Source organism: Physeter macrocephalus, chromosome 2 (assembly GCF_002837175.3).
Source record: "Physeter macrocephalus isolate SW-GA chromosome 2, ASM283717v5, whole genome shotgun sequence".
Lineage (NCBI taxonomy): Eukaryota > Metazoa > Chordata > Mammalia > Artiodactyla > Physeteridae > Physeter > Physeter macrocephalus.
In genome coordinates, this window is record NC_041215.1 from 111307937 (window position 1) to 111329972 (window position 22036).

Sequence of the window (22036 nt, forward strand, 5' to 3'; positions counted from 1 at the left end):
TCAAGAAGGTGTGCAGGTCACAGGAACTTGGTGGCTAACCTCTTATAAAGTGATAATGATTGTGAATTTGTCTACTTTTAACATTTTCATATTTATTATGTTAGCATTCACGAAGCAAGGCACAGATTGATTTTGGGTGATACGATCAGTTATAATATTTTTCTAACCGCAAACATGGTTTTGTTTGCTGTGTCTATGCTAAGCCTTGAGTCTCTTGAATCCTATAGCAGAGTTTCACTACTTCTGTCATTTTGAAACTTGGAATTTTTCAGTTTTGTCTTGTACACCAGATGCTAAGAAAAAGAAATACGTAATAAATCTAAAACTTCTAGTTCTTCATTTACTAAAATTTTAAATGAACATAATAAAATATGAGTTTCCCATTTTGTAGAAGAGGCACCAAGGTGCTGAGCACTAAGTTATTCATCTAAGATCCTATTATGAATGTTCCTTTTCTTACCTAGTTCTTAAAATTCAGTCTTTAATCATACTAGAGAGAGTAAATACCTTCAAACTGATTCTTTCTTTCTTTCTTTTTTTTAATCAAAATGTCTAGGAATATACTCTTTGTGCTCCCTGCTTTGGTACTCACAGGCTGGCTAGGAGCATATAACCACTGACGGCCAGCACTGCTGGCTTGTGGAACACTCCATCACACTGCGTTCTAAGATTGCAGACTGTTAGACAAAGACGGGACCTTCGAGATCATCCTCTCAACCCCAACCTTTCACAGAGGGGACACTGAGGCCCACAGAAAGTAAGAAGTCCCAGGGACACTTCCCTATGCAATGCCTCATTTAATCCTCATTAAGGGCAGTAACAATTCAACTTGAGAACCATTTCAATGCTGTTTAACAAGGGATTCTGGAAACCACTCGTCTACCATCCATCCATTACGGTCACGAGAGGTCCAAGATGCTGAAGATGGAAGGATGAATAAGATACAGTCCTTGACCTAAAGAGGCTCACAGTCTATCATGATAAGCCTAAGAAAATAAGTCCAAAAAACTGCCTTGATAGAGGATGGAAACAGATTTGGTGGGGGAAGGAGGGAGGGGTCACTTGCCAGCAAAGGTGAGGAAGAGATTAAGAAGGCCTTCAAAAGGAGGTGCCCTCTGAGTTGAGTCTAGAAAACTTAGAAGGCATTTGCCTGGATGGCTTGGAAGAAATTAGGAAGAGTAAATCACCTTTTGGTTAGCAAGGGGTTTTCAAGTTTATTACATAAAGTGACTTTCCATAGGCGGTGTGGTGAGCAATGCAGTGGAGAAATAGCAAGCAATCTAGTGGATCTAGAGTCAGAGCTAGGTCCAAATCCTAATTCTGTCTCACACTAGCTATGTAATTTGGGGTAAGATTTCCCTGAACCACCCACCAAGTCCACCCCAAGTCCTCTGGGCTAATCTGTTCTTCCTATTCTAGGAATTTCACTGTTAGTGCTTTCCATTGCTTCTGTCTGGAACCTACACAGCTATTCTCATTGCTTTCTGATGTAAATATGCATTTACCCTTCAGAACCATACTCTACTCGTCACTGTGTGCCCAGCATTTCCATGCCACTCTTCCTCCCCTCATTCCTCCACTTAGTCACAAAGGCCTTTCAGTTCCTCCTTCAAGGTTTCTCATCTTGATCTCCAGGCCTGCCCACGCGCTGTTCCCATCACTGGAGGGGTTACTCCCTCCTGGACTCTTTTGCCCATCGCATCAATGCCTAATCATCCTTCAGGGTCCAATCTAACATCAAGTGACAGACCTGTATTCTCTAAAGAGGGCCACAGCAATATCTCCTATCCCACGTGCTTTTCGACAATGAGAACTTGCTACTTCCCCATCAAGAAGTGAGTTTACTTTTCCACTTGAATCGGGGCAAAGCTTGTGATGTTTTGATCAGTAGAGTGTGACTGTGCCCATTGGGGGTGCAGCCTTTGACTGGCCTGGTCGCTTCCTCTTCCTGTCTCTTGGAGCTCTCAGCTGATTAAACAGAAAGTCGAGGCTACTCTGCTGGAGGGAGAGGCCACATGCTAGAGCACAGAGGCACCAGACATGTGAGGGAAGAAGCCATCTTGAATGACAGCCCAGTTGAGCTCTCCAATGATTCCAGCCCCAGTCAGTATCATAAGAGATTCCCAAGTGAGAATCTTCCAGCTGAGCCCAGTTAGCCCAGAACCATGAGAGATAATCAATTGTTTTCAGACACTAAATTTCAGAATAGTTTGCCACACAGCAAACAGTAATCAGGACTTACCACTTCCTTAGGGAAGCATTCTCTGGTGTCCCGGACTAGGTTAAATGTACTTGTTTAAGGACAGATGGGCCTTGGTTCAGAAGGGCACCAGCACTTCTGTAAGTTATACACATCACATTTGTAATTACTAGTTTCGGTGTCAATATCCTCTTAGGCAGCAACTGTCAATTTTGTTCACCCATGGACCCCCTAAACACAGTTGCAGTTCAATAAATATTTGTTAAATAAATGAATTATTTTTGAGTGGCTATCTTTAGAATCACGACATTGTTTTCTTTTCCCCCTTTTTCTTTTGTTGTTAGTACCTGACTTACATTCCTCTTACCACATAACGATGATCTCTAGCAATAAACAATAGAGGTACTGCTTTAACAACAGCCAAAAAAAATTACTCTTTAGTATAATAAATGAATTAACAGACCAATGTGAGAGATCCAGCCCTTTGCCTGTATTTTCACAGTACAAATTAAATAGCTAAAAAGAGTTTGAGAGTTGCAGTGATTTATTCATTCCATAAACATTTACTGAAGCAGCTACTGTGTTCTAGGCACCGGTGATATGACAGTGAACAAGACAGACATAAATCCTACCCTTGTGGAACTTACATTCTAGTGAGCACTTACTATTTAGACACTACTCTAAATGCCTTCAATGTCTTACCTCATCTGTTAAAGTGTGGTGAGAAGGCTGATGTACTCCTCCGCACGCTAGCAATGCGATCCATCCCATCCCATCCCAAATCCCAACCCTCTATGAAGTCCTTCCTGAGACTCAATCCTTTCAGATCTCTCCCTTCCCCAAATATCTAGAGCATCACTAAACAAGTCAACTTTGCAGACTGTCCTTTTCCCTCAATTAGACTATAAGCTTCTCGAGGGCAAGTCCCATACCCATGTCTCTGTCACCCAACAAAGGCAGCAGCGTCTTCCTGCCTCTTGTCTTCCTCCTTCTAAAGCAGCCTCCACATCGTTTCTCTTAACCCTTCAGAGTCTCCCCAGTAAAACAGAGCTCAGCAAACATTTTCTGTAAAGAACCAGTAATAAACAGTTTAGGCTTTGTGGGCCACACAGTCACTTTTGCAACTACTCAGGTCTACGGCTGTAGTGGGGTAAATAGCCACAGACAACATGGAAATGAATGGACATGTCTGTGTTCTGATAAAGCTTTATTTACAAAACAGGCAGATAACCAAAATATGGTATATCCATACAATGGAATATTATTCAGCCTTTGAGAGGAAGGAAATCCTGTCACATGCTACAACATGAATGAACCTCGAGGACATCATACTAAGTAAAATAAGCCAGTTACAAAAAGAAATACTGCATGATTCAATGTATATTAAGAAGTCATATTCATGGAAATAAAAAGGTAGAATGGGGGTTACCAGGGCTGGAGGGGAGGAGGGAAAAGGGAGTTATTGTTTAATGGGTATAGAGTTTCAGATTTGCAAGATGAAAAGTTCTGGAGATCTGTTTCACAGCAATGTGAATATAAACACTACTGACCTTAACATGATTAGATGGTAAATTGTATGTTTTTTACCACGACTTAAAACAAACAACCAAAAAACAAGCAGAGGGCCAGATTTTCCAGCGGGCTGTGGTTTGCCAATTCCTGGCCTAGAAGATCTAGTCCAGCCCCCTTAGGAGAGGAGGAAGAAGTCAGGAGTGACAACTTTGGGTCTCAGGAGGAAGAAAGGAACGGCAGCTCCATCAATTACCAGGAATGAGACTTCAGTAAGTCACTTCCTGATCTCAGTTTCCTCATTTGCAAAATCAGCAAGTTAATAATACCTCTCTCCTAAAATAGTTGAGAGAATTAAATAGGACAATGCATGGCATGGTTCCCGGCACACGGTATAGCACATGAATAACAACAGCCTAAAAGCCCTCACCTGATGGGTTCCATCACCTTTCCTCTATGACCTCATGCTCTCCTTACCCCCTACCCTCCCTTCCACACCAGCCGCCCCGCCGATCCTCCAACTTGCAGACATGTTTTCACCTCAGGGTCTTTGCATTGGTTCCCAATACCAACATGGTGAACTCTCTCTTTAAGTGACTGTTCATGTCACCTTCTCAATGAGGCCTCCCCTGACCAAACTATTTTAAATTATGACATGTGTCTCTGCCCTGGACTTCTGCTCCCTTTTACTCTGTTTTTCATTTTTTTAATAACCTTTTAATTTTAGAACAGTTTTAGATTTAAAGAATTATTGCAAAGACAGTACAATGAGCTCCTGTATACCCCACACACAGTTTCCTCCATGTAACATCTTGCATCAATGTGGTACATTTGTCACAATTAATGAACCAATACTGATACATTATTGTTAACTAAAGTTCATACTTTGTTCAGATTTCCTCAACTTTTCCCTAATATCCTTTTCCTGTTCAAGGATCCTATCCAGGATACCACATGGCATTTAGTTTTCAAGTCTCTTTAGCGTTCCTCGGCTGTGACGGTTTCTCAGACTTTACTTGTTTTTGATGACTTTGACAGTTTTGAGGAGTGCTTGTCAGGGTATTTTACAGACTGTCTCTCAACTGGGATTTGTTTAATGTTTTTCTCATGATAAGACTAGGGCTGTATATTTGGGGGAGAAAAACTACAGAGGTAAAGTGCCATTCTGATCATATCATAACAAGAGTAGATACTATCAACATGACCTACTACTGCTCATGTTAACCTGGATCACCTGGCTGGACCCTTCTTCCTTATGCGTCTACCATCTTCTAACAAACCACTCAATTTACTTATTATTTAATGTCTAGTGTTTCTCTCACCCCACTAAAGTATAAGCTCCTCGAGGGCAGGAATTGATGCTTATTTTGTTCACTAACGTATCCCAAGTACATAGAGAATGCCTGACACACACACACACAAGGCACTAGACAGATACACGTTGAATGAATACACTGTTACTCCTTTGCATGACATTCATCGCCCTTCATGACCTATCCACCTCTCCAGCTTGTCGTTCCTGACCAACATTCACTTTGCTGTTTTACTCCTCCAGGCTTTGGCCCAAGCTGGGGAGCCTTCCGAATCGCTCACGCTCTCAGAACACCCTGGCTTTGCCACATGTACTGTAATGACGAGCAATTTCTCTCCATCCCACTCTACACTCCCAAGCTACTTGACAGCAGGCATGATGCCTTACTGACCCTCCTATATAATCTCTATGTCTTCATCTTTTGGGGCTCCATTTTCCAACCTTTCTCCTTTTGGAATTTATCTTTTCCCTAGGATGTATAGGCCTCAAATTCACTACAATACAAGGGTCTAATGCGAAGTTTAGTCTCCATAAATGAACACCTCTTACTAGCTTGCCTCATGTGGTTTTGAAATTAATTAATTAAAAAATAATAACAAGGGGCTTCCCTGGTGGCGCAGTGGTTGGGAGTCTGCTTGCCGATGCAGGGGACACGAGTTCGTGCCCCGGTCCGGGAAGATCCCACATGCCGCGGAGCGGCTGGGCCCGTGAGCCATGGCCGCTGAGCGTGCGCGTCTGGAGCCTGTGCTGCGCAACGGGAGAGGCCACAACAGTGAGAAGCCCGTGTAACGCAAATAAATAAATAAATAAATAATAACAACATGGGCTTCCCTGGTGGCACAGTGGTTAAGAATCTGCCTGCCAATTCAGGGGACATGGGTTCGAGAAGCCCGTGTAACGCAAATAAATAAATAAATAAATAATAACAACATGGGCTTCCCTGGTGGCACAGTGGTTAAGAATCTGCCTGCCAATTCAGGGGACATGGGTTCGAGCCCTGGTCCAGGAAGATCCCACATGCCGCGGAGCAACTAAGCCTGTGCACCACAGCTACTGAGTCTGCACTCTAGAGCCTGCGAGCCACAACTACTGAGCCTGTGTGCCACAACAACTGAAGCCCGTGTGCCTAAAGCCTGTGCTCCGCAACAAGTGAAGCCACCGCAATGAGAAGCCCACACGCAGCAATGAAGACCCAATGCAGCCAAAATCAAATAAAATAAATAAATTTAAAAATAATAATAATAATAACAACATATTCAGACAGGTCAAAATATGAACAGGACTTTCCTCTGACAAAATGAACTGAGTGAAATCACCGTGTGGGTGCAGTGTGGTTTGCCTCCACACAAAAAGTGGAAATCAGGAGCTAATTAGAACTGTGTTCTAAATCTGGCTCAACCACACATGTGCTGGGTGGCCTCTGGCAAACCATTAAACCTCTGGGTACCTTACTCAGCTACCTGTATCCAACAACATTGCTAATATCAAACTGCTTCACATGTGGCTCATTCACCAGGTAGCTGTTCCAACACACCTTTAAAAAATGTAAACTGCTATATAATTATGGAGCCCTCCACTGGACCTCACCCATTCAAGAACCACCTGCTCCTGTCTTTCCCTGGAAAGATATGTCAGCCCAACGACAGCAAAGTCAGCAATCAACTATTTATAACACCCTACTTTTCAGCCAAACTCAATGATCTACCGATACTTTATTTTATTTTTATAAAGAATACCCTTTCTGTAAAATGGATTATTTCCCCAATGTAACAGATTGAGAAACTGAGGTCCATTTGTCAGTGTTGTCATGAAAGCTCAATCCAGAGAATCCCATGCATGCATCAAAATGTTAACAGGATGCAGAATCAGTGTATTACTGTTTCCTAACAAGGAAATCTGCTGTTTACGTGCGCATTAGGCAAGGCTAATTAGCGGGATGAATACAGCAATCCTTCCACACAGAAGTAGAAGCAGATATGAGTAATAATACCAGCCTGGCCCACACAGAGATGCCACTTTCTCCCAAGCTGGATGGTAAAAACGCTGACTTCCTCCCACTTGACTAAATGGCTTGTATTCAGAACGTAATGAGTGCTCAAGAGGGTGTCTGGGGCCATGTAGTTTTAGAAGCAGCTGGACTATGGAGAAAAATGCAATACCAAAGACACCTAGGATAAACAGTTTCTGCCAATTCATTTTCAAACATGAGAAACAAGGGTGATTATAAGAATGGTCAGCACATGTGGCTCTCGCACGGTCTTCATTTTGGTTAAGGCCACAGCTGACTGTCAATTTTCTGAGAGTTACATAATGTAAAGGCTCCGCCACAAGAGAATATGACCCTAGTAAGAATGCTTCTGGATTATCAGGCTACAAGAGGTTATGCTTTGTCATGGTGCTTTGTCATAAAGACATGTTGTAATGTAAGCATGCTGATGGAGCACTGGCAAGCCAAGAGCAGCAGACAAGGAAATGGTCCCTCTGCGGACCTCCTAAGAAGAGTTCAGGGGTTTTTTCAGAGAAGAAAGACATCTAGAAACACAAATGGAATCCTATCTTCATAGGCCTGGAGGGAACATTAAATGGCTACATTTATCTAAGTTTCAATAAATGAGAAGTGTATTGCCAGGCAATATCTAAGGAACATACCATTTAGAAATATAATTTTATAGTGTTTTTCCCAGTTATGAAGGTAATGAACACATAAAAACTCTGGAAAATACTGACAGATATGGAAAAGAAAATAAAAATCAGTCATGATCTCAGAACTAAATAGTTAGGTGTGTTTTTATCTAATATTTAATTGGAATCAGATTATATACAGTACACAATTTGGGCACACTGTCTGTTTAAAGACCTGCTCAAAAAAGCAAATACCAGTAATTATTAACCGTGAAAAGAAAAAAGAAATGTCTCAGAGTGTGCTGTGCCCACCGATACCTTACAGCCTGGCACAAGGCCCCACCTGACTGAACTCTCTTCCACCCTGTCCAGGGACCTCCTCTCTATACTGCTACTAGTGCACTGCAAAGCCCTGACCAGCCTCGAGCATGTCCACTGGCCCCTCCTCAAACCTTTCCTCCCCAGGTTCCATGGGCACCGCGCTCTCTGTTTTCCTCTCGTTTCTACCCTCTCCTTCTCTGTTCCATCTTCCTCCTTTCCTTCCTGGTCTGCTCATCAAACAGGGGCATCACCTCAGCTCTCTTCTCTGACTACAGCTGCATGTACTCCTCGGGTCAGTTTAGCCCCATAATTACCTCCATGCTCACACCTCCCAAATTTCCACCTTCAGTCTCCATGGACTCCGGTCCCATGTCCCCAGCTTTTTGTAGGACATTTCTATCTAGCTTATCATCTGGCAAAATGAAGCTCAACTTGTCTAAAGCCACAATCAGTTGTTCACTCAATAATTATTTGCTGACTGCTCACTATGGGTTGGGTGCTGTCTGAGGTACTGGGGAGACGGTAGCAAATAAAACCCTTCAATGCAGCTCCCACTCTGACAACAGGGCCCAACTCTCTAACCTGACACTCTGGGCCTTTCACAGTCTTGGACTAGCTTGCCTGTCCAACTTCCTGCTTCCCGTCCATAAGACATTCTTTTCCTCCAAACTGGGATGTTACTACTCAAATTTTAGGCCTTCCCAACTCCAAAACTTTGCTTACGGTTAGCTCTGAGGTCCCGTCTCCCCACCTCTACCTACTGAAATTCTATCCACTCTTCAAGCTTACTTGCCGCCTCTTCCACAAGCTTTCTGTGATTCCTCACCCTAAAAACGGTCAGCTCTTTCTTTAAATGTCCAGAGAACGGCTTTGGTACTGCCTCCACAACTTACACTGCCTGCTGCCTGTTCCTTCTGAAATGATGATGATGATGATAATTATATTATCTTATAATAATTATATTATCTTATATTATTATAATATATTATATTATAATAACTACCAAAAGCATATTTTGTGCCAGGTACATTGCTCATTACTTTATATCTCTAAGCCTCACCATGTGTAAAGTGGGTACCATTATTCCCATTTTTACAGATGAGGAAATTGAGGCGAAACTATACCTAGTAACTTTCCTGAGGTCACACGCCTACCCTACTGGACTTACAGCAACTTGGGCACAGCAATTCTACCCCATTTCATTTTTACAACCCTCACTGGGCCTAGCACAATGGCTAGTACACAATGGGTGCTCAGTAAATATGGGCCGAATGAATGACTGCATAAGGAGTATGTTTTCAAAGCACTGACGTCTGTAAATATAAACACCACTCTGGTTTTCTGGCGAAAGTATATTTGAATTCATTATAAGCTCGTTTAAGTAAAATTTGACATGCTTTCCAAAACGTTATGTTGACTTGAGCTTTTAAATTTTTTCTTGGTTAGAAAAAGCTTCCAAGCTATTGAAACCGGGTTTAAAAATAACATGGCAAAGGTCAGGTAGCAAAGACCTCACTCAGACCTTTTATAGAAACAAAAGCGCCTATGCAGCACTTGGGAATTATTTTGTGAACCACTCCAAATCCATAGCTTGGCTGGTCTAATTTTCCAGTGACTTAGAGCTCAAGCTCTTTTTAATACCAGAAAGGACATGCTCCCTTTGAAATACCCCCAGGCAATCAACCTAAAGCATTTTTCAGTCCATCTCTGCGCTTACTGTTCGCCACTTGCAAAAATCATTGAGACATTTGATGCCCCAAGATGTTTTCCCAGAAACCAACCTAAATATAAGTGTGGGGCTTCAAATCTCCAATTGCTCTGCTATTGAAGGCAGCAATGTTATTATGCCCCTGTGGCACCCACTGCATTGGAAAGCCAAGACTTCTGATTAAGAAGCCCATTTTCATAAAACCACCAGCATTCCAAAATGTCCTGGTTTTAGAAGCAAAACAGACAGACACAAACTTCAGTTACTTAAGTGTCTAAAAATGCAGACTCAATGTTTTCCATTCCCCGTTACCTCCATGGCAGGAAACAGTGATTAAAAAACAAACAAAAGAATCACTCAAATTATCTTCATCCTAGGACTGAGGTGAAGAAGTTGAAAAGTTCCATCATAAAAACCACATGTGCTAGAGTCACCCTCCAACTGCAACAGGGAATATCTAGCACATGGAGGTGCCATCTAAACCAGCTGGCATGAGACCTCATAATGGCCACCCCAAGGACGTACATTGAGACCCAGCTATGCAAGATACCCAAAAAAGCTAAAGAAATAGCTTTTCAGATTAGCATCTTTAGATTTAAAGATGTCATCAGCTCATATAAATATTTGACTTTACTGAGAATAATCGTCTTCACATGCATGGTTTAGAGTATGGTTTATAAAGCACTTGATAAGCCTCTTGATAAAAATTTGTAGTAATCTCAACAGAGAGAGGTAAGTAAAGTAGCAGGATTATTTTAGAGATGATGAAACAGAGACCAAAATGACTCATCTACTGTCAGACGAAGGCCCCATGGGGAAGAAAAAGAAGTTCCTAGAATCCCTGTCAAATTACTGAGTCCAAGTTCAATTACCTTTTAAACCACTTTAAATCACTCAGGGGCCTGGATGCTAGAAGGACCATAAACAAGAAGGTGAATTCAATCCATGAGCCACCCAGTTTTGAGGTTTTTTGATGGGACAGAGGTGTGGCAATGGGAAGAACACACATTTCTGACACCAAGAAAGGGTTCATGTCCCAGCACTGCCTTCTAAGCTGAATGACCTCCAGCAAGTCAGGTTGACTCGGGATGTCTTGGCCCTTCTTATCCGCAAAATGGAAATCCTTCCAACGTCTGTCTCCATCAATGCACCTCTCCATTAGAGAGCTGTAATGCACAAATGCAGACAATATATGTGAAATTTTTGTAAAATCTAAAACAATTACTATTCCTATTAGAAGCTAGTTGATTTCTAACCACACGACCATTTATACTTAACAAGCACTCACAGAGGATGGACCAAGTACCCAAACACTATGTTAGATGATACTACGGACACAAAACACAGCTTCTGCCCTCAAAGAGCTTAATAGCTAGTGGGGAAACAATACAAAACCAAGTATAAAAACTGCCTTAACAGCAGTATACAAAAGGTGTTATGGGAACATAAATAAGAAGTCATTACTAATCAAGGGACAATAAAAAGTCTTAAGTGACAGAACACAATTGAATGACATAATAACATGTATACAGAGATGACTTCAGTTGAAAGAAACCAAAGACAAACGAAACGTACAAATAAAACCAATCAGACCTGCTCTAAAAATGAAGCTGCTTCTGGAATGAAGCTGTCAACCTACAGGAATATCTCTAAAAGTCCCACCAAAGGCTGAGCTCAAAGTGAACTAACAAACAATTGCACAAATGGGAGGCACAAGTGCAGAGGTCTTCCGCACAAGCTGCCCAAGTCTCTCCAACCCACAGAATCTATCCGACCCACAGAAACATCCCTGGCCAACAGAAGCATTTGCTGGGTGGCTGAGATGTCATGAGAAATGAATCCTAGCCTCACTTCCTGTTGACTTTAATTCCTTAGGTCACCGCAGCTGATTACCAGAAGGGAGAATACTCACCACTTTAACCTTCAAAGCAACAACCAGCTTATGGGTTAGCACATATTCACAAAACTGTCTCCTCTGGGCATTTAGAGTGAACGTACATGAGAAGTGGTTAACTGATTTTTCTTCCTTCCCGGCTACACGTGAACCTGCTAAAAAAATGAGGGTCTTTGTTGAATGGCACCCAGAGAGTACCAGAGCCATGATAAGGTCTAAGCAGAAGGTGACTCACTTCTTATTTGAAAGGACAGACGTACCCAGTGGTGATGATGGGCTGCATCCACGACCCCTCCCTCCCTTTTGGATTCAATCTGTGACAATGACCTTGACCTTGGTTGGCTACCAAGCAGCTTCTCACCAATTCCGTCAGGAAACAAGCAAGGCTGCCAAAAGCAGACAAAACATTGTCTTTGACCCTCAAAGATAAGGACAAGGCAAGGTAAAATAAGAGGACGAGTCTTCGTTATTTTACTATGTACTACATGAAGGCCAGAAAACTCTCCGCCCATCATACAGGACAAAGGAAAAGTTTACAAAGTATGAAGAGGAAGAACAGCAAGAACTACATTTTCATCCACAAATCTGGGTTTAAATTTTTTTTATTGTGGACTATTATCATTGGTACTAAATGAATTTTTACAAAACAAGTCTGCAACGTGTAAACATTCTGAAGTTGAATTCTGGAGTTCTGATTGGTCTTATTTCTGTGACTGTTTTAATCTGACATTAGGATGACAGGCTTATGGTAGCCGGGACTCAAATATTTGCCCAGCATCAGAGACAACTACTGTTATACTAAACCCTTCAAAAATGCCCTGTAGAGTACTCCTTCAACGTGGGTGGACATATGTTAAATGTGGAATGGTGTATTTAATGAAACGTTTAAAAACAAAATAGAGTACTTACAACTCCTACACCAAGACCAAGATTTAAGAGTCATCCCTAACATTTATTGAGCACTTCCTAAGGTCATTATGTGAAGCTCTTTATATTCATTATGTTGTTAAATCCTCACAACAACCTTATCGGAGAGCTGCTATTATTATTACCACTTTACAGCTGATTGGTCTTATTTCTGTGACTGTTTTAATCTGACATTAGGATGATAGGCTTATGGTAGCCGGGACTCAAATATTTGCCCAGCATCAGAGACAACTACTGTTATACTAAACCCTTCAAAAATGCCCTGTAGAGTACTCCTTCAACGTGGGTGGACATATGTTAAATGTGGAATGGTGTATTTAATGAAACGTTTAAAAACAAAATAGAGTACTTACAACTCCTACACCAAGACCAAGATTTAAGAGTCATCCCTAACATTTATTGAGCACTTCCTAAGGTCATTATGTGAAGCCCTTTATATTCATTATGCTGTTAAATCCTCACAACAACCTTATCGGAGAGCTGCTATTATTATTACCACTTTACAGATAAGGAAATTGAGATTTAAAGAAATGCAGTACCTTGTCCAAGGTAATAGGGCCAGTAAGTGAGTGGAAACAAACCTCTAAAATGCACATACTGTCCTGTATAACAATTAACAGCAAACTAATTACCCTGAGATAATACAGCTAGAATTTTACATACAAGGTGCTTTGAATTTTAATGTCAAACTTCAGCAACTTTAATATTTACTTTTTAAATCTTTCTGTTTGTTAATCCCACAACTCAGAAAGTTAATTGCTAAATATCCAGGGAAATAGTTTATACTTAATTTACAAAAAAAAAAAAATCACCTCTGTACTATTTCTGTGTCATTGTAAATTCTCTAAGGGAATAGTGGATGATAGGTGTCTGAACAAACAGAATAAAAGGCTGTTCTCTAACTAAATAGCTAACCTCAATTCTCTCAGTGACCTTGGACATATTGCTTGGAATGTCTGCAAGGGTATAATAACTGTGACTCCATTTAGGCCAAACAAGTGCTTTTGCAAATGTTTACATAGTCCTAATTGCCCATACCTTTTACTAATGTTTCCCAAAGACATCATTTTTCATTTAGCCAATAAACAGAAACACTTGTAAAAATGTTTGCTTAAAAAAAACAAACCCTGCAAATAAGTGTTTCTGTCAAAAGAATTAAAAGGAATATTTTCAAATTAGATGTGACTATAGATAATTCAAACATGCTTTGATTATTAAGGCATGTCCAAATAAACTGCCTCCTTCTAAACTTCACTTTTTGGGGGGACAGCGGGTGGATAGCGGGTGGATAGGGGACAAATATCAATGTGTACGGGATTCAAGCAAAATAACAAAGTTGACCCACAATCTTCAGTCTCATTTCTTAAGTGTACTAAAATATGATATGCCCAAGTTTTATATGACCACACTACAGGGAAAATATAGACATCATATCTAACCTCTCAGTGAAGGTTAATTACTTCTGGACCACAAGATCTGGAATTAGAAGACCTGAACTGCCCATGCACTACTACTAGATGTGTGATTCCAGGCATGTCATTTGAACCTGAATTCTAGTTATTTCAATGCAGGTCAAATAAGGATCCCTGTCCTACCTTCTCCAAAGGTTGTTTTGGAATGTAAATCAAATGACATAACGTAGTGCTTTGTGAACTCAAAGGCAGGGTACAGGATGCCAACAGGGGTCATCCGGGGTCATCCGTATGGTACCAGGGAAAGGGTCACCACAGTCTCTTTGATCTCCTCCCATTATAAACCAACACACTGGTGGAGACAGTGGTGAAAGCAATCAGTTTAGGAAGCTCTGAGATAAGGTTTTAATTAACTCAAGGGTTCCTTCTGCACTGTTCAGGCAAAATGAGTTGCTACACATCCGGCTTTCTGGTAGTCTTAGAGTGGAAGGATTCCGTAGTGCAAGATTCAGGGTGATTCAAAAGGAATGCCTCTCCTCAAAGAAGAAAAAGCAAATAAGTAAAATACTCCCTTGTCTCCCAAGTTCCTGTACAGGTAGGATACTCTGTCCCTCCTCCTTTCCAAGTTTCTTAAAGAAATTTTTTTTTTTTACACTTTCTGACTCCACTTCTCACCCATTCATTCCTCCCTGCAGAAGCACTGATTCTGCCCCAGGTGAAACTGCACAGGCAGAGGTCACCAACACCTTCCTTCTGGCTAAACCCAGGAGGTTTTTCACTCCACATCTGACTGACCTCTCAGCAGGATCTGACCTACTCAACGCCCACTCTTTGCATTGCTCTCATGAAAGCATTGATGTAGTCTCTTCCGGTATTTCTCCTTTATCTCTGGATGCTCCTTCTGGTCCCCTGTATAAGCCCCGTTCCTATGCCCACATCATAATGTAGGTGTCTCTCCGTTTTCCCCATAACCCTCTTTTTTTTTTTTTTTTTTTTTTTTGGCGGTACACAGGCCTCTCACTGTTGTGGCCTCTCCCGTTGCGCAGCACAGGCTCCGGACGCGCAGGCTCAGCGGCCATGGCTCACGGGCCCAGCCGCACCGCGGCATGTGGGATCTTCCCGGACCGGGGCACGAACTCGTGTCCCATGCATCGGCAGGCGGACTCTCAACCACTGCGCCACCAGGGAATTCCCCCATAACCCTCTTATTTAGTTCCTCTGCCACCTGGGTGATCTTTTCCATCCCCATGGCTTCGGCAGCAGTCCATGTGACAGATGAGAAACATTGTTATCCTGAGCTCTAGACCCACACACAACTGCCTTTCAGACATCCCCTAACTCCTAACATGCACAAAACCAAACTCCTCATCATACCCTAAACCTGCCCCTCCTCCTGGCATTCTCCACATAGTGAAGGAAATCATCATCCTTGACCCTGCTGGCTCCCTCCCCCACAAATCGCTCAAAATCAGCAAGTCGTGCTAATTCTACCTCTGCGAGATCTGCCAAATTTATCCATTGCTCCCCTTCTTTACGGGCTCAGTTCAGATACCACCATCCAGTTTCCTCCCTTCAGTCTTTCCCTCCACTAATCCATTCGCCACACTGCAGTCAGAGAGGGCTTTCTAAAATTAAAACCCTGTTATCTTCTGGATAAATCATATACTCCTTAACATTGCCTATAAGAGCTCAAGTCCACTTACTTTCCTGGGCTTACCTCTTAAATCTCCATCGTCTCTACCCCGCACCCCAAAATACACAGGCACACAACTTGGCTAATTCTCGTTCAGCCTTCAGCTCTTTGCTGAGGTATCACATCTTCCCTGACCTCCCACATCCCTCTTGTGTGTTCCCATAGCACACTGATTTCCTCAATTATAATGCTTCTCACTCTGTGTAAAAATAGCCTCCTTACTTGTGTGTCTCCCCCACTGGACTGTAACCTTCATGAAGGCAAGGATTGTGCCTGTTTTCTTCAAGATTGTATTGCTGGTTCCAAGTACAAGAGGTATGTGCCATGGCACAAAATAAGTACTCGATTCTTACTGGTTTAATTAACAAACCTATGAATCTCTGAGGGTGGAAGAGAAGTTGTTCTGGAAAAGTTCGTGGGAAAAGATCAATTAGCTAATTTCCTGGAGCATAAAAACTGCTGGTTACATTTCTAATGTTTTCTAACCTATAATATATGTTCCTTGTTCTATGAAAATCTACATTTATAATCACATCTATAGACTACAAGGTAAAATGGATATTTAGCAATTTCCCAGTTAGATAAATGTCCACAAGTAAACTGGATAATGCAGAACAGGGCAGCTTCAGTTTGTACTGAATTATAAATTGGTTACACTAATCACGGTAACTAGACAAATAAATCTCTCCCATACTCATAAATGTGGCATATAATCGGGGAATCCAATTTAAAACACATACCTCAAATTGACAGCTAATGAGTGTATGAAAAACAAACAAAATGTTAATGAAAATAGCATGCCTGACATCTCAATACAATGGCCTCTATATTTTGACTTTGGTTTTTGCTCATAATTCATGTTGCCATTAACATTAATTACCCTCATGGACCAAATAAACTTCAGACCTTACTGTCAATATGAAGGTGAACTATGTGGGCGTGTTATTGCTGTCTGGTAATACCTACAGTAGCCAATGAAACAGAGCAAACACAATGCACGGAATTTACTACTGGTGGTTATTCTTATCACACTCTCACTCATTACTCAATTCTCTGCATTAGCTTGCACCAGAAACTCCAAGCTAGCATATAGTTCCGCTACTTATGAACCATATATAAAATCCACTCTAAAAGAAAAAGAAAAAAAGCAATTCCTTGCTAGATATCCCTCCACAGGGTTTCTTTTGAAGGGTTAACACTCCCCATGAAGAAAATCAGCATTTGGCTAACAGGCAGTGGAGCAACAGACACTTTCCATACTTTTCTACAGGTGTTGGAGGAGAGTGTAAAGTGAAAATAGAAAAGGGAGCTAGTAGGAAAAAAAGAGGAGTAGCAGTGGTCTGGGGCTCCTGCAAACTGTCTAAAGATGGAGAATCCTAAAAATTCTGCCCAAATGGTCTAACCTTTTCAGGTTTCTGTTAAAATCAGGTCTTCTGAAACCAGTAATTAAAGTAGTACCCCTCTACCTGCCTGTTTCTTAAATTTGTAAATGTATGACGTGATTTCAAGTATTACAGGAAGGCTGCACACATGATTAAACTGGAATAGAGTATATTAAGTATCTGATAAGTATTCAATAAATATTAGCTTTGGATGTTTTTTAATGCAGATGTTACCGGCCTACATCCAGTTTGGTTTTCCTAGTAATAACGTGCAGAGGGCTTTTTCTTTTTTTTGTTTTTTTGCTAATGGTTATATATCCATCACAGTTCTTTGTTTTCCACTTATATAATTAACCTGAGTCCATAGCCCAAAGCCTAAAATCCATCAATCTATGAGAAAACAAAGACAATGAAAGTTCAACCGTGAGCTTCCTTTTTTCTATCATTTCAGTATGATATTCAGCCATCCTTCCACCATAAAGCTTTCACTGATTACCCTTATCGAGAAATAAGTTATCCAACTTTATTTCAATCTTTCCAACCATATTTATCATATCCTATCTTCTAGTCTTTCTTTAAAACATCACTTCCTGCCATATATTAAATTATTTATGGATTTTTATATTCTCCATTATTTGACTGGACAAGGTCTTAGGTTCATTGTATTCCCCACAACATAGAGGTTTAACAGCTTTTAAAATAATGTTTATTGACTATTATGGTTATAAACAATTACTATATACTTATTGTTAAACATTTTGAAAATACAGAAAGTATAAAAGGGAAAATAAACAATGCCTATTCATCCTCCAATGAGAAAAAAGCACTGCCCCATTTTGGCCCTTTCAGTCCCTTTCCTTATGTAGGTAGATCTTTCTGCTTTTTTAAACATAGTTGAGACTTGACTGCACATACAGTTCTCTAGCCTATCTCCCCCCATTTAGCAAAAATTGATAAATACCTTTCCACACTGTTAAAACTCTTCATAAACATCCTTTTACAAATCTGTATAACACCGTGTCTTTTGATGATAACATAATTTATTTAAACTGTTCCCCTCTTGTTGGGCATTTAGACTATTGCCAATATCTGACTTTTCTAACCAAAGCCATATTAAGCACTTGTGAGCATTAACTTTTAAAATATTTCTCAGAAGTTCCTTTGGACAGACTGCTAGGAGTGGAACTACTGGATCGAGGAGTGGACACATTTAGTGAGACTTTTCGTACATTCAGCCAATGAGTTTTTCAGAAAGGTTTAACATCTGCGCACCCCTCACAGCATCTGAGAGTGTCTGCTCCACTACACACTACCTGATGTGGAGAATTAGAATTTTTAAAAATCTTTGTAAATTTGAGAGCTGGAAAAATGGTCCCTTGCTGTTGTTTCAATTTTCTTTGATTAATGGAAAAAGAATGCATTTTATTTATTTATTTATTTTTTAATTTATTTTTTTGCGGTACGCGGGCCTCTCACTGTTGTGGCCTCTCCCGTTGCGGAGCACAGGCTCCGGACGCGCAGGCTCAGCGGCCATGGCTCACGGGCCCAGCCGCTCCGCGGCACGTGGGATCCTCCCCCGCAGCGGCAGGCGGACTCTCAACCACTGCGCCATCAGGGAAGCCCGAGAATGCATTTTCATATGACTATTAGCCATTTAGTCTTCTCTTGTATGGGTAGTCTGTTCCTGTCATATTAGTTTTCTTTTGCCATGTAACAAATTCCCACAAGCTTAGTACCTTAAAACAACACCCATTTCTTACTTCGCAATTCTGAAGGTCAGAGTCTGGATGGGGTTGGCTGGGTTCTCTGCTCAGGCTCTCTTTCACAAGGCTGAAATCAAGGCATTGGCTAGGCTGTGTTCTTAACTAAAGGTTCTGGTAAAGAATCTAGTTCTGAGCTCATTCAGTTTGTTGACCCTCGGTCTGAGGTTCCAGTTTCCACACTGGGTCACCCTCAGCAATTCTAGGGCTCCCGCATTTCTCAAGGCTGTCCCCATTCCTTCTCAAGTGTCACCTCCATCTTCAAAACAGCAACAGCATGTTCAGTCCTTCTCAGGCTTCAGATCTCTCTGATTTCCCCAGCCAGAGAATGCTCTCCTCTTTTACAGGCCCCTTTGATTCGATTTGGCCCACCAGCTAATTTCCCCATTTTAAATTCAACTGTGCCATATAAAGAAACATGATCAAGGGAGTGATATTGTATCATATTTATGGCTTCTGGGGATTAGGGTATGCAATCTTGGTGGAGGGGCATTTTCAGAACTGTGCCTGCCATAGGGTATTAGATGTTGTTTCTTATCATTTGTTTGTGCTCTTTATGATGTCTTAATTTCATGAATTTACCAAATAAGTGAATCTTACTGATGACTGCCAGAAGTTGCATTTCACAATGGCAAAGACAACTAAGGATGGGGCTGCTGCGTGTTAATAAAGATTCTGAACACGTCGGCCCTCCGTACCCTTGGGTTCCACATCCGCAAATTTAACCAACCACAGACTGAAAATATTTGGGGGAAAAAAACTCCAGAAAGCTCCAAAAAGCAAAACTTGAATTTTGCTGGGCACTGGGCAACTATTTACATAGAATTTACAATTCTTTACATAGAATTTACATTATATGAGGTATTATAAGTAATCTAGAGATGATTTAAATTATACCAGAGGATGTGCGTAGCAGAGGTTATATGCAAGCACTACGCCATTTTATAAGGGACTTGAGCATTCTTGAATTTTGGTATCTGTGGGGGGTCTTGGAACAAATTCCCCTATGATTGTATACGTCTTTGCTAACATTGGTATTTTAAAAAGATTTAATTGTGGGGAAAAGTACATTACATAAAATTTACTATCTTAACTATTTTTAAGTGTACAGTTCCAAACTAGTAAGTACATTCACATTGTTGTGCGACTAAGCTCTAGAACGCTTCATCTTGCAAAACGGATACTCTATACCCATTTAACAACTCTCCATTTCGCACCTCCCCCAGCTCCTGGCAACCACCATTTTACTTTCAACATTGGTATATCTTTATTTTATGTATTTATTAACAAACATGTATATCGCAATTACTACATGTGCTGTTCTAAGAACTTTAAAAATATGAACTCATTTAATCGTCATAACAACCCTATGAAATCAGTACTGCTATTATTTCCATACTACAGATTAAGAAACATAGCAAATAAACTGCCCAAGGTTACACAATAGGAAGTGACCAAGCAGGAATTCAAAACTCAGAATGGCTTTATAGTTCTTGCTATGAACCATTACCTTGTGAAAATACTCACTGAAAGACAAACTCGTCAGGCATTAATATTATTTCCTCGATGTGCATGACTTTAAAACACTTTTCTATGAGCAATTTTTTTTTTCTTTTTTTTTTTTGTGGTATGCGGGCCTTCCTCTGTTGTGGCCTCTCCCGTTGCGGAGCACAGGCTCCGGACGCGCAGGCTCAACGGCTATGGCTCACAGGCCCAGCCGCTCCCCGGCATGTGGGATCCTCCCAGACCGGGGCGCGAACCCGGTTCCCCTGCATCGGCAGGCGGACGCGCAACCACTGCGCCACCAGGGAAGCCCTCTATGAGCAATTTAATCTAATATTCTTCTAGTAACTAAAAGTTAGACTATGTGACCAAGGTGACACATGCCTACTGACCTTTTAGCCCAATTTTGGTTAAGGCATTTGTTTTTGAAGTTAATGACACAAAAATTGCCTTATAGCTTAAGGTGAGCCAATTATAATTTACGTGTGGTATTTTATAATGAAGTATCTTATGAATGAATACAAATCACAATTCACTATGACTACTGAAATTATAAGATTAAAGGAAAAACCCCCAGGTATTTCTCTTTTCCAAGAAGAAAATAACTTCCAAATTAGTTTAAAACAGCATAGCTCAATCTCAGTTTAACGGAGTAAATTCAAATCTGTCCTGCTTTGCAAGCTATAACTCTAGACCAGTCTCAATTTGTCATTCATTTGTATATCTCAGTAGTAACATTTTATTTGAGGAGTGGGTCTGAAATGTCCTTATCTCGATCTTTTAGCTTAGTAATCCTTTCATGGAAGACCAAATCATGCTTGTCATCAGTCACATAGTGTCATTTACTGTATATTAAAAATGAACAAGGTCAACAGATGGAACAATCGTTGTAGTCTGAAAGCCCCAGTTAGATGTGAGTTAAAAGCTCTGCTGAGGCTTGGTTTCTAAGACCCAGGAGGGGCGGCGGGGTACTAAAAACAACACACAGAACAGGATCAGCTATTTCAACTGCTTTCTACTTATATACCTGATTCATAAAAATAAACAGACAACGCATCATACAGTCTCCCCTCACCTATTATCCACTGCACTGCTGTGCAGTTTCCAGGATGAAATAGAAACCAGAGCATGGAAGAAACAGCAAAATCACCGCTACCCCAGGGAGCTTCTCGGATACTCACAATGCTGTCATCCCCACCCTTCCCGCAGTGGCCAGTCAGGCAGCACAGAAGCAGGCAGATGCTCACCTGGCCGCCGGCTACTTCTCCCCCTTCACCTGCGGGGCCTGCAGCCTACTTCTGGCTGGGGTTCGGCTTTGGCAGCCAGCTCTCCTCACGGTCACGGCCCGTTCGGCCACCGACCATTCCGGCCCGGCTCTCTGTTTACAAGCGCGTCTTGCGGTCCCACACTTAAATGCTTCCTTCCAGCAGCTCGGGAAGCGAGACTCGGACACACAAGGTTCCAGGCCGCAAGGACTCGTCTTTCCTGCCTTAGGGACCCAGCGCCACTCAGGGCCTGACCGCACCCTCCTGGCCTCCTTATCGCTTTGTTTTCTTACGCACAGTTTTCATCACACACTTTTTGAAAACAATGGTATGTGCCGCAGAGTCTCCTCACTGCTCCTCCCAACGCACAGATGGATGTTTGCAATTGGAAAATTTCACTTGAAACATGCCAGGGACCAGACTTGTTTTTTAGCAGCTCCCTTGGCTTAGAGAATTAGAGAAGTTCTTTCTGAAAATAGAACTATTAGAACCTAGAGATTGCTTCACATTTCAGGTTTGGAGCTGCGA

General features: G+C 41.4%; 1 protein-coding gene across 12 annotated transcripts in view; it reads right to left on the reverse strand.

The window, feature by feature from the left end:
- PLEKHM3 (pleckstrin homology domain containing M3) overlaps positions 1–21637 on the reverse strand; it is a 199452-nt gene extending 177815 nt beyond the window's left edge. For 10 of the 12 annotated variants that reach the window (XM_007110648.4, XM_024124462.2, XM_028481393.2 and 7 more), the window contains exon 1: positions 21491–21637. The gene's annotated coding sequence lies outside the window, so the exon portion shown is untranslated. Of the gene's footprint in view, positions 1–3132; positions 3164–21318; positions 21464–21490 lie in introns of those variants that run through there. The other 2 variants (XM_028481372.2, XM_055089768.1) reach the window with 2 other exon arrangements.
- Positions 21638–22036: the final 399 nt, after the last annotated feature.